Here is a 13,979-nt window from a genome sequence, read left to right on the forward strand (position 1 = left end):
GGGGGGTAGGCATCAGGGGTGGGCCACGTGCTTAGGGTAGCAGCTTCAGAGGGAGTGTTCTAAGCCAAATAAGGAAGGAACCAGAAAGTGATAACTCAACCAAGACCAGAGACAAAAAGTGGAGGGGCTGCCCACAGACCTTCCTTGCAGAAGGCACATCAGACGGGAAGAGACAGGCCAGTCCTGTTCAGTGAGTCAAGATTTTATGAGGCAAGAAGGGGCCCTCACAAGGTTTGGCTATGGAATATCTCTGACCACAAAAGCCACCAGAATAGGTACATAATAAGGAACTAGCTTAGTCAAATTAGGTGGCAAGATCAAAATTAGTAATGACAGGAATGCTTTGGATACAGAAGAATGCATGACTTCCTACAGATACTAAGAAATAAATTAGTTAAGTAAATAACAGAGATAAGGAAGGAAAAGAGAAAGCTCGTTACAAAAGAGTGCTGACTAATAAGTGAAGAAGGAAATCATTTTGAAAAATTACCATTGTGCAGCTATCATAGAATTCATGCTGGAAAGAATCACTGGTCGATGCTAAAATAGTTGGATGAGGGGTGAGCATTGTGGCATTGGCAGTTAAAGTGCTGTTTGGAATGCTGGTTCCAGTCCCGGCTGCTCTGCCTCTGTTCCAGCTCCCGGATATGTGCCTGAGAAGGCAGAGGAAAATGGCCCAAGTGCCACTGGGCTCCTGCCACCCAGGTGGGAGACCTAGATGGAGCTCTGGACTCCTGGCTTCTGCCTACCCAGGCCTGGCTCTGGTGGTATTTAGGGAGTGAAGCAGAATAAGGAAGGTATTCTCTCTCTCTTTCTCTCCCCTTTCAAATAGATGAAAATAAATTAACATTTTTTAAAAGAAGTTTTGGAACGAAATCATTTGGTGAAACTTTGTCATGGAACAGGTTATGCATACCATTTCAAACCTTATTAATTGATTATTACTTATTCAGTTACAGTGGATAATATTGGGGGGACCCCATCTGAATCAAGTGATCAACATTACACTAACACCAAGGACCCCCTGTTGGACCTCATGTGCCCTCCCATGTGACTATCTCGGTTATATACTATTTCTGCCAAAAATGCAGAAACTAATCATGAGGAACAAACTCAAATAGAGGAACATTCTCCAAAACAGTTGGCTCATGCCCTTCAAAAATACCAAGGTCATGAAGCAGGTGTTTGGCCCGTGGGTTAAGATGCCTGTGTCCCATATCAGAATACCTGAGTTAGAGTGCTTGCTCCAATTCCCAATTCCTGCTTCTTGCTAATTCAAATCCTGGGGGTCAGCAGGTGAAGGATCAAGTGTCTGGATCCCCACCAACCACATGGCTTCAGCTCCACACCCCTGGCTTTGGCCTGCCGCGACCTTAGTTGTTGGGGGCATCTGGAGAGGGAATCAGCTGATGGGAGACTCTGTTAAGTTAAACAAAGAAAAGTAAAGAAAACATCAAGGTGATAAAATAATAGACAGTTCAGGAAGTTTTCCAAATTAAAGGAAAATTTAGATTAGGTCCTATCTCAGTGGAAAAATGGCAATTCAAGATATCTGCAAGTTTCTCAAATGGGTTAGTGAAGCACATACCTACAGTGTGTGAGTGTGTGTGTGTGTGTGTGTAGGTAGAAAGAGAATGTGACAAAATCTTAATTGGTAAATGTAGGTAAAGGACATATAAATGGTGGCAACTTGTCTGTCAATTTGAAATTCTTCAACATAGTTATCTTTTGGAAATGCATACTGAAGTGCCTACAAATAATGTGATGCTATGTCTGGGATTGGCTTCAGAATCATCTGAAGGAAAGGAAAGGTGAATAAGAAATAAGAGATTGGGTAAGGTGTGTACATGGGAGCTCATGAAACCCTTCTCCTTGGTTTAAATTGTGATAATAAAAATATGGAGAGAATTTTAATTCATTATGATATGGGTTAACTAGCAAAGAGATAGGTCTGGGTGAGCTGTGATTCTTGCCACCCTTGCAATGTAACTTTATCCCTTCACTTGTCAACCTGATAGGCCCACATTCCCAGGATGTACCTGTGTCTCTTTCAGGGCCACCTGGAGACATCGTGATGACCACATTCAAGTCTGATTCCACATGAAGTTGCCATAAAAATCCCAGAAGTCTTTACACATGCTAAGATCCCCCCACCCATTTTGTTTATTCAGTTAAGGCACCATCCCCTACCTCATTAAATAGAATTTTGGAGAGAGCTCTCTTTTTGCTACTGACCATGCTTGAAGGTACTTCTCTCTCTCTCTCTCTCTCTCTCTCTCTCTCTCTCTCTCTCTCTCTCTCTCTCCTCACAGTTAACCCTCTGGCTCACTCACAATGGGTATTTCTCCAAGTGGGGTCATCCACACTCATACATGAATGCATGTTCAGCCTCTCACTTTTAAATAAATCCTGTTTTACTTACGCACTGTACTAATCCTCCACTTTGAATTCTTACCTCTGCAGGGTGGAAGAACAACCTGGGTTAAAGATGAAGGTACCTAGGCCTGTATCAATCATAGATAGTCCATGAAAACCTATTGCTCAATAAACAGTCCAAAAGGAGTACGGTTCCCAGGATATTCTCACTAGAGGAACAAAGGAGGCTGGGCTGAATCTCTGCTCCCTGAAGCATGAAAACTGGGGAGGAGGCAGAATAGAGTTAGGTGGTTACCAGCCTGGGGCAAGGACGGTGCTGGCAGGCACAGAAAAATGGCATGCTAGGAGAGAGCAGCAAAGGATGAAGGAATTACCTGGATGAGAGCCTGCAGGAGAGATTTAGGGTTGCATGAGCATAGTATCTAGGGGCTGGTGCTGTGGCGTAGAGGGTAAAGCCATCACCTGCAGCGCTGCCATCCAATATGGGTGCTGGTTTGAGTCCCGGCTGCTCCACTTCTGATCCAACTCTCTGCTACGGCCTATAGAAGTAGTAGAAAATGGCCCAAGTCCTTGGACTCCTGCACCCATGTGGGAGACCTGGAGGAAGCTCCTGGTTCCCTGGTTTCGGATCAGTACAGTTCCAGCCAACTGGGGAGTGGAGCAGTGGATTGAAGACCTCTCTCCCTTTTCTCTCTCTCTCTTTCTCTCTCTCTGCCCATCCTCTCTCTATGTAACTCTTTCAAATAAATCTTAAAACAATAACAACAACCATAGTGCTTGGGAAAGAAGGGCCTTTTCTAAAGAGAGGGTCTCAGAACCTTTTTTCTTGTGGTGTGTTTTATAATACCTTGAGACCAGCCCCATTATGTGAATCTGCAGTAATCACCCACCCTATCAAGCCTTTGAAGTTGTATTTTTGTTTTCTTTGAAAGTCACACCCGTTTTGGCCTAGGAGGCCTTGGGCTGCATCTTATATACCTATTATTTCTTGTAGATATCTGTTAGGATGTTTGACCTACATAATACTTATCAGAATTTAGGGATAAAATTATCACCTAGGCCCTAGAAAAGGTTGCATTTTCATATTGATTACCTGCCTGCCTGCCTGAAGCTCTCATAAACAAAAAGAGTGATTGGGAAAGCACAAGACATTTTGGAGACATGTCCCAGTGTAGGATTGGAAGTTTTAGACAAAGAATGTGACATCATAAGCATGTTGTGAGTCTAGCATACTGAGAAAGTTTTAAGCTCTTGGGAGACCCGGGAAAGCTTACATTATTTTTAATCCAAACATCAAAGGACATTCAACTTCTTTTTTTCTTTTAAAGATGGGTAAGATCTCTTTAGTTGTTTTTTTTTTTTTAAGATTTATTTATTTGAAAGACATAGTTACGGAGAGAGAGAGAGATAAAGAGAGAGAGAGAGAGAGAGAGAGAGAGAGAGTTACAATGGCTGGAACTGGGCCAGTCAGAAGCCAAGAGTCAGGAGCTTCTTCCAGTCTCCCATGTGGGTGCAGGAGCCTGAAGACTTAAGCCAGCTTCTGCTTCCCCAGGTGCATCATAAGGGAGCTGGAGTGGAACTGTAGCAGCAGAGACCCATATGAAATGCTGGCACTGCAGGTAGTGGCTTTCCCAACTACACCACAGTGTGCCAGCCCCAACTTTCAGCTTCTTAGGAAACCAGAAGTATTTCTCTGGTGGTACAAAATGTTTATGTCTGGAGCTCATTCTTTGTTTCCACAATTCTGAAGCACATATACCAACACTAATTTTCCCTCTTATTTCCTTCCCTACAGCTCCCCCGTGCTTTGCCCACCTCCTCCCTGACCAAACTGGAGCCAGATCCAGAGCCAGCCTACTTAGGACCTTCTGAATGAATGGAGCAAGATGTGGTACCAGACACCTTCCCACCCACCCCACCTGAATGGCGCAATCTACACCCTGACACCCCCCCCCACCACCACCATTGCTGGAAGCCAAGTAGCCACATGTGGCTCTGTGTGTGTGTGTGTGTCCTGGCTTCTCTCTGTCTCTCTCTTTTACGCTCTCCTCCCTCTTTCTCCTTCTTCACGCCTTCCCTCTGGCCTGCTGGGTTTTCTCCAATAAACCCTTTCCCTTACTCCGGTGTTTGGTGTGTTTTGTGGGGCCTTACAGTCACCTCTGAGAAGTGTGGTTCTCCTCTTTCGCTCAAGGCTCTTTTAAGGAATACAATTCTCTACCCGTTGCCTTAAGAAACAGCCATGCCTACCGAGTAACCACAGCTGGATGCTTCCTGTTATTTGCTAATAGTGAAGCACAGGAGGAACAGGACCGACCAACAAGCCACCTAATTAATACGTCCTCTGCGTCCTCCCTCCCCAGTGACAAAAACAAGTGTGATTTCCTGAGCGCTTTATGCTCCTTCTGTCTCATTTCCAGGACTGCCTCACTTTTCCTTCCTGGTCAGCTTCCATGTGATTCACAACTACCTCACACACTTGGATGTCTTCTGAGAAGCCATTCTGAGAACATGCCTAGCCTGACCCAGCCTTTGCACGCCTTCATCCAGCACCTACTGAATTGTAGATAAGCCTCAGTTTATGTGTTGTTGCTTTTATTTCCTGCTTCATGAAATACACTTCTAAAAGCTGGAAAATTATCTCAGAATTTGTATCAGCATCATCTTTCACAGTAAGTATTAACTGAATGGCAGTCATCCTGTCTTTGCTAACTCACCCAGCCTCTAAGGGGTAAATTCTTAGTGAGCTGCTTTTATTTTGAACTCTGTTCATGACAGTGAATTCTGTAAACCTGGAATTCTTACCATTTCCCCTCCTTTTTTTCTATATTCCATGGTGACAGCTATTTTTGTCTTTGTTTGTTTTGACATTATAATTGTAGATACTATGTAATGTAGTTGGGGAAATTATAATTTTCCATACTAAGTCATATTGCAATTATGTTTTCCTCTGGCTCTTTTAGTCACTTTGATTAGACTTGGAAACACTGTTTCCTTGATCTGATTTGTGAAACACTTGTATCTCATCAGTAATTTACTGAGAGTTGACACAGTATGGCAACCACTGTAGAATGCGAATCTAAGCAACTTTGTTTTCCTTGTGACTCAATTTTAAATGTTAACACTTTCTGACTATATCCCCCAATTCTGAGAGCATTACGCTTTTAAAGCTTTCAATTTCCATACATTTGTTACGTGAACAAATATGTAATACACACGTACAAATATTCAATTAAAAATTTACTACGTCAAATATCTAAATATTATTTTTCTTGGGGCCAGCGCTGTGGCTCACTTGGTTAATCCCCTGCCTGCGGCGCCGGCATCCCATGTGGGCAGCGGGTTCTAGCCCCAGTTGCTCCTCTTCCAGTCCAGCTCTCTGCTGTGGCCTGGGAAGGCAGTGGAGGATGGCCCAGGTGCTTGGGCCCCTGCACCCGCATGGGAGACCAGGAGGAAGCACCTGGCTCCTTGCTTTGGATCGGCGTAGCTCCAGCCGTAGAGGCCATTTGGGGGGTGAACCAATGGAAGGAAGACCTTTCTCTCTCTCTCTCTCTTTCTCTCTCTCTCTGTCACTGTCTATAACTCTACCTGTCAAATAAATTAAAAAAAATATATTTTTTTCTTTAGAAGTATTTTCCCAGCCGGTGCCGTGGCTTAACAGGCTAATCCTCCACCTTGTGGCGCCGGCACACCGGGTTCTAGTCCTGGTTGGGGCGCCGGATTCTATCCCGGTTGCCCCTCTTCCAGGCCAGCTCTTTGCTATGGCCCGGGAAGGCAGTGGAGGATGGCCCAAGTGCTTGGGCCCTGCACCCCATGGGAGACCAGGAGAAGCACCTGGCTCCTGGCTTCGGATCAGCGAGATGCGCCGGCCACAGTGGCCATTGGAGGATGTACCAACAGCAAAAAGGAAGACCTTTCTCTCTGTCTCTCTCTCTCTCACTATCCACTCTGCCTGTCAAAAAAAAAAAAGAACTATTTTCCCATAGCTTTTCAAGTTTTATTTTATTCTTGACTGACAATTATATGAGGGGTCTTCAAAAATTTCATGGAAAATGTATATTATGGAAAAATGAATGTATTTCAGAATTTTTTGAGCAAAATAAACTACTTTTAATTCTATCTTTGTTATGAATTTTTTGAATTCTATGGTATTTATGAGATACAATGTGCTGTTTTCATACATGTATATATCATGTAATGATAAGATTAGAGTAATTAGCATATCTATAATTTTTTTTAAAGTTTATCTATTTTTATTTGAGAGGCAATTGGGGGTGGGGGGGACCTCCATCCACTGTTCATTCCCCAAATGGCTGCAGCAGCTGGACTGGTCTGATCTGAAGCCAGGAGCTAGGAGTTTTTTCTGGGTCTCCTACGTGGGTGCAGGGGCCCAAGGACTTGGGCCATCTTCTACTGCTTTCCCAGGCCATAGCAGAGAGCTGGATCAGAAGTAGAGTAGCTGGGACTCAAACCAGCGGCTATATGGGATACCAGCACTTCTGGCAGTGGCTTTACCCACTATGCCACAGCACCAGCCCCTGGGCTGTTTCAAAAGATCTACATTTAAGCTCAGAGATTCCTTCTGGGGTTGGCATGTGGTGTAACTGGTTAAGCCATGAGGAGAGAGAGAGAGAGAGAGAGAGAGAGAGAGAGAGAGAGAGAGAGATCCTCCATCTGCTGGTTCACTCCCCAAATGGTTGCAACAACTGGGGCTAAGACAGGAGCTAGGAACTCTGTCTTGTGTGGGTAGCAGGGGCCCAAGCACTTGAGCCATCTTCCACTGCTTTCCCAGGCCATAGCAGAGAGCTGGATTGGAAGAAGAACAGCTGGGACTAGAACCAGCATCCATATGGATTAACCTACTCTGCCACAACACCGGCCCTCATGAGATAATATTTACCTTTATGAGGCTGGTGCTATGGCATAGCAGGTAAAGCTGCTGCCTGCAATTCCAGCATCTCATATGGATGCTATCTCAAGCCCTGGCTGCTCCCTTCTAATCCAGCTCTCTGCTAATGTGCCTGGGAAAAACAGAGGAAGATGGCCTGAGTACTTGTGACCCTACACCCACAAGGGAGACCTGGAAGAAGCTCCTGGATTTGGATCAGCCCAGCCCTGGCCACTGTAGCCATTTGGGGACTGAACCAGTTTACAGAAGATTCTCTCATTCTCTCTCTCTCTCTCTCCCTTTCAAATAAATGAAAAATTTTAAATAATAATAATATTTATCTTTAACTTCTGTGATTTGCTCAGATATTGTCTGTTCTGTTTTATTCTTGTTAATCCTAGTAGCAACCACCGAAATTAACTTATGTTTCACTAATGGTCACAACCTGCTGTTGGTGACATGCTGAGCTGCAAGATGGAGATGTTGAAATTTAATCTCCTGATTTTCACACAACTCAGTGGACTCTTTGCTTCTAAGAAGAAATTGAAAACAGCTTAATTAAAAAGAGTGAGCAAAACCAACCTAATTCCCTATATATGTGTGTGTAATTGAAGGCTTTGAAGGTCAAGTTTGAAGCAATCTTTTAAAATTATAGCTTAATTGTATACCAATAAATTGTATCTCAGTTTATGCGTCTTTCCTTTCTTAATTTAAAATTTGTGAATATGTGAATAAGTCAATTAATTTTGTTATTTTTAGCATTAGGGGTTACAAACTCAAATGTTTTCAGGGACCAGACAGTAAAACATCAGTGTGTGGGCTGGATGGGGTGAGATAATGGAGAATGCTGAGTCCTTGGCTATTAAGGAGTATATGTGCCAGACTTGAAGGCACTCACATTCAGTGAGAATGAAATGTTCAAACTGCTGTGTAGACAAAAGTATTTATTTGATCCACAGTTCGGATCCTGGTTCAGATCTTGAGTCTGAGTTCTTGGTTACAGATAGTGGTTTCAAGAAGTTTGAGGATAAGGATCACAGAGGAGAAAGAAATCAGAATGAGCCCTAAGGCATTCGGATCTGGCTGAAGAGCCCATGGGAGTATTGTAGGCATGGAAAGCCAAGACACTCTGGAAAAAAAAAAAAAAAAAAAAAGCCTAAATGAAAGATCTCTACGAGTGACATCCCAGTAGTAAGAACAGGCCATCAAAGAAGGAGGTACCTTGCTCTGAAGGGAAGAGAGAACTTCCACTTTGACTATGACCTTGTCTAAATAAGATCGAAGTTGGCGAACTCAAAAGGCTTCCATAGCCTCGGCAACTCATGACTAGAGCCTAGGGAGATTACTGACGCCATAAACAAGAGTGTCAATTTGTTAAGTCAACAACAGGAGTCACTGTGTACTTATTCCTCATGTAGGATCTCTGTCCTTAATGTGTTGTCCAATGTGAAGTAATGCTGTAACTAGTACTGAAACAGTATTTTACACTTTATATTCTGTTGGGGGCAAACTGTTGAAATCTTTACTCAATATATACTAAATTGATCTTCTGTATATAAAGATAATTGAAAATGAATCTTGATGTGAATGGAATGGGAGAGGGAGCGGGAGATGGGAGGGAAGTTATGGGGGTGAAAAGGCCATTGTAATCCATAAACTGTACTTTGGAAATTTATATTTACTAAATAAAAACTAAAAAAAAGGAATAGGCATGGAGTAGAAGGAGAGACTTTTTCCTTTAAAAATTATTTATTTATTTACAAGAGTTTCAGAGAGACAGAGACAGAGAAAGTGAGAAAGGTCTTCCATCCACTGGTTCATTCCCCAAATGGCCACAATGACTGGAGCTGGGCTGATCCATAGCCAGGAGCCAGGAGCTTCTTCCAGGTCTCCCATGCAAGCACAGGGGCCCAAGCACTTGGGCCATCTTCCCAGGCCATAGCAGAGAGCTGGATTGGAAGTGGAGCAGCTGGGACTTGAACTGGTGCCTATATGGGATGCCAGCACTACAGGCAGAGGCTCTACCTACTAGGCCACAGCACCAGCCCCAAAGGGGAGATTTTTAGGATGAAAAGGACTGGAATGTACAGAATGAGAGTACAGAGACTATTACAGCAAAACAAACAGCTATAATAACTCAGTTTTGGAATCTAATTGCCTAAACTTAAAAACTAATATTAATTCAGCTCTATTGGTAAGGATGCAGTTTGCAGCTTCTACCAATATTGTAGGATGTTCCTAGCAGTCCAAAGTCCTTTTAATAATAATATCATTAATTATTAACTTCATTTTACCAAGATGTTTTTTGCATGTGGTGTCTCATAATTCTAAAATAAAGTGGAATATAAGTGATCACCATTTTATAGATACGGAAAGTTAAACACAAAGACAAAAAAAAAAAAAAAAAAAAACAACTGTCTGAGATTCTCTTTCTAGGAACTATAAAGTCTTATTAGAACTCCAGAACCTGCAGGCCAGCACCATGGCTCACTAGGCTAATCCTCTGCCTGCGGTGCCAGTACTCCAGGTTCTGGTCCTGGCTGGGGCTCCGGTTCTGTCCCGGTTGTTCCTTTTCCAGTCCAGCTCTCTGCTGTGGCCCGGGAAGGCAGTGGAGGATGGCCCAGGTGCTTGGGCCCTGCACCTGCATGGGAGACCAGGAGGAAGCACCTGGCTCCTGGCTTCACATCAGCGCAGCGCTGGCCATAGCGGCCATCTGGGGGGTGAACCAACGGAAGGAAGACCATTCTCTCTGTCTGTCTCTCTCTCTCTCTCACTAACTCTGCCTTTCAAAAAAATAAAAAAGAACTCAAGAATCTGCATCTTTCACCATTCCATCATGTGTTTGGTCAATGGAAGTTCCATTGCAGGGTGGAAATTTCACCTTTCACTCTGTGGAAAATTTTTTTGTTGTATACTTTGCTTAACCTGGTGAAGTGGAAGACAGATAGCTTTCTGTATAAAGAATTTATCAGACTTAATATATTGCTTGCTGATAAAGTTCAGTCAGACTGTGATAGCTTAGGTCAGAGCAGAATAGCTTCAATTCTACTGAAAGATATAAATGTGTCTTGTGGTCTGGCTCCAGTTATATAACCTTTGCTGAATGCTGATGTGAGTTATTTAAAATCTGGTGGCAATCAGAATTCCTTCCATCTTCAGTGCTTGATCCTGTCACTATGTCCTGGGAGATTTGCTTGAATTCAGTTGAATGTGACTAATCTTAGTATGTTCTCCCCACCACACCACCTCCCACCCTCCAAAAAACCTTATAATTATTCAATGAACACTCAGGAAGTTCCTGTTCATAAAGCACTATGTTGCTTATTTAGGGGTGTATACCATGTATCAGAAAGATTTTTGTCACTATAACTAAATCTCTGACACATACCACTGATGAACAAAAGAGGCCTATTTTTGGCTCATGGTTTGGGAGATTTGCAGTCCAAGATTGGGCAGGTCCTATGGGTTCAGCTAGTCTGGTGAGGTCAGAGGATGACAATGGCAAAATACATGTGGAACAACAGTCAGGTGGCAAGACTTGGAGTTGTGTTTACTGCAGCTCAGTTCACTATAGCTAAGATATGCAATCAACCCAAATATCTGTCAACTGAAGACTGGATAAAGAAAGCATGGAATATGTACACCATGGAACACTACATAGTGGTTAAAAGAAAGAAACAAAGAAATGAAATTCTATCATCTGCAACAGAATGGATGAAACTGGAAAGCATCATGCTTGGTGAAATAAGCCAGTCCCAAAAGGACAGATACCATATGTTCTCCCTGATCTGTGGTAACTAAGAGTACCTAAAAGGTAATCTGTAGAAGTGAAATTGATACTTTGAGATGCGATGACTTTGAACAGCCCTTGTCTCCACTGTTGAGGAACAGTTTTTTTCCCCACACTATTTGTTGGACTCTTTATTTAGTATAGAGTTCATTTTATGTGTATAAAGTTAATTGAAAATAGATCTTAGGGGCTGGCGCTGTGGCGTAGTGGGTAAAGCTGCTGCCTGCAGTGCTGGCATCTCATATGGGTGCTGGTTCGAGTCCCAGCTGCTCCACTTCCAATCCAGCTCTCTGCTATGGCCTGGGAAAGCAGTAGAAGATGGCTCAAGACCTTGGGCCCTGGCACCCACATGGGAGACCCCGAGGAGGTTCTTGGCTCCTGGCTTCGGATGGGTGCAGCTCCAGCCCTTGTGGCCAATTAGGGAGTGAACCAGTGGATGGAAGACCTCTCTCTCTCTTTCTCTCTCTCCGCTTATGCATCTCTGTAACTCTGCATTTCAAATAAATAAATAAATCTTTTTTTAAAAAGAAGGAAATCGATTTTAGTAAAAATGAGAATGGGAATGGGAGAGGGAGGAGGAAGAAGGATGGAACAGTGGGTACAAAGGGAAGAATCACTATGCTCCTAAAGTTGTATTTAGAAAATGCATGAACTTTGTCTACCTTAAATCAAAGATCTCTAGGAAAAAATAAATAAGGGAAAAAAAGAATCATATATTATAATATATAATAATCATATTATATGTTATAAATATAAAAACTAAAAGACAGTGAGTATGTGCATTGTCTATGTGGTCCCTATAAAAACCAGCATGATTCAATCATGGGTGCTCCAACAACCAGATCCAATCTAATCACTTCCCAAAGGGCTCACCTTCAGACACCATAATTATACTCAGCTTCCACCTTAATGCTTCAATCATTAACATTGATCCAATAATCATTAACACATGATTTGGGGAGCAAGTCTTTAACACATAGGACTTTGGGGGACATCCAAACTGAAATTCAAACCATAGTATGACAGAATCATTTTTTTCTAGGTATACTGAAGAAATACTACATATGATATGGGCTGTGTTCTCCACAGTGTCTGGGGGAGATGAGACAATATATAGCCAAACACAAAATAATCAGAACTACAGGTGTGTTCACTTGTAAACAAATGAATGGCTCTTGGGGTAGATGAGGAATTTAACTAGTAGTGTTGGAACTTCAAGGATTGGCACCATTCCCCTTAGTGAAAAGAAAGAGGGAAAGTATTCAAAACAGGAATAATAGCATGAACATGGCACGTATTGAGAATGGAGGAAAAACTGGATGAGAAGGATCATAAAAGGCATGATGCAGGTGGTAGCAAGAGGTAATATGAGAGAAGTTAGCTAACCTTGGATTATCATGGGCAGCACCCAATCCAGGGGTTTTGATGATCCCGAAGGCTATGGGAGCACTTTGGGAAGATAAGTCTCACTTAGAAATCCAGTTTAGGGCATAAGCAGATATCACAGAGAATGTATTGAATGTTGGGTGGAAATCTGAGACTGAGAATCTTGACTTACCAAAATTACTGGCTCAGATGGAGAGGTTGGTGTTGGCTGGGGAGTGGTTCTGCTTCCTCTAAGTCTGAAGAAAGCTCGGACCACTGAGCTGCAGTCTTGGAAGAGGTTAGGCTGTTTGCTGGAAATGAGCATGGGCTGGAATGGTGGAGAAATGAGGAAGTCTGTGAAAATGGCCAGGAGAAATGTAAGAAGATACCCTTGTTGCTACTTCATGGAGATGTTAGAAACTCAGCCCCATCTTCCTCCAGTCCCCTTCAAAGCTGTCACATGTTCTGTTTGTGGAAGTCTCTCTGCTCCCATCTAGGACTGGTTCAGCAGGGGGATTCCCGGTTCCCAGTGACCATGCTGTTTTGTTGTAACTGATTGCAATGCCAATTGGTATTCTGATAATCTGGTCTCCCATGGTATGTTGAAATGCTGAGACAGCATTTCATTGTGTTGTATTGTTATTTAAGCACATATGTTTTTGAAATATAAAATATGTGTGTCTTGAACTATACCTAGAGAAGCATTCACTAATCAAAGTTTGGGGTATACAAATGTGCCTTTATTTCAAAGACATTCTAACTGCCTCCCTTCACTGTAATTCTCCAAAGGATCAATTTTTTGCTTTAATTTATATTCACTATGCTAAGAGTGCATCTGAGCACACTTTCCTATGTTTTTCAGTCTGTTCTATTGTTCCCTTACCAGTTTAGATCCAGATTTATTATAGGTCCCTGTTGGAGACAGCCTAGAAATGGAAGGAGGGTGGTGGAAATAATTGTAATAAGGAAAATAGGAGGACATAATTGGAGAAACACAGAGATTAAAGTTAAGGAGAGGGAGGAAGAAGAATTCTAGATTACTAGAGCTTCCTAGGAACCCGAGATCTGATTCTACATACTTCTCCCCTGCCCTTTTCTACCAACCGCCTCTACCCCTTTTTTCTTTCCTTGGCCAGATGCATTTCCCTAGGGCTCCATTCCTTTAGAATAATTTCTATCAACAAGGATCTTCTTTTCCAAACATCCTATTTGCACAGATTCAAGTCAGAAGGTCAAACGGACCTCTGTCCCAGAAGTTGGTTCTCCTTCATTTGGAATAGACTTAGCAAAGTGTGTAAAATTAGTTCCTACCTTTCAGTTTACAGGTAACACTAAGGTTGAGCTTGAGCCAATGAAGGAAGAGCATAGAAATTTAGCTGCTTAGATCTTGTTTCTTGGAGGGAGGCAGTCAGTAGGCTTTCACTGCAAGAACTTGGGGATCCTGCTTCAACATCACCAGATTGAGGTTATGAACCTTAGAAAAGGTAGCCTAGGGACTGCAGATATTGAAAGTGTCAGATTTGGGTTTGAAGCTCAGTTCTCACGCAGGTCCCTGGCTTCATC

Source organism: Lepus europaeus, chromosome 14, assembly GCF_033115175.1.
Source record: "Lepus europaeus isolate LE1 chromosome 14, mLepTim1.pri, whole genome shotgun sequence".
In the NCBI taxonomy this organism is placed as follows: domain Eukaryota; kingdom Metazoa; phylum Chordata; class Mammalia; order Lagomorpha; family Leporidae; genus Lepus; species Lepus europaeus.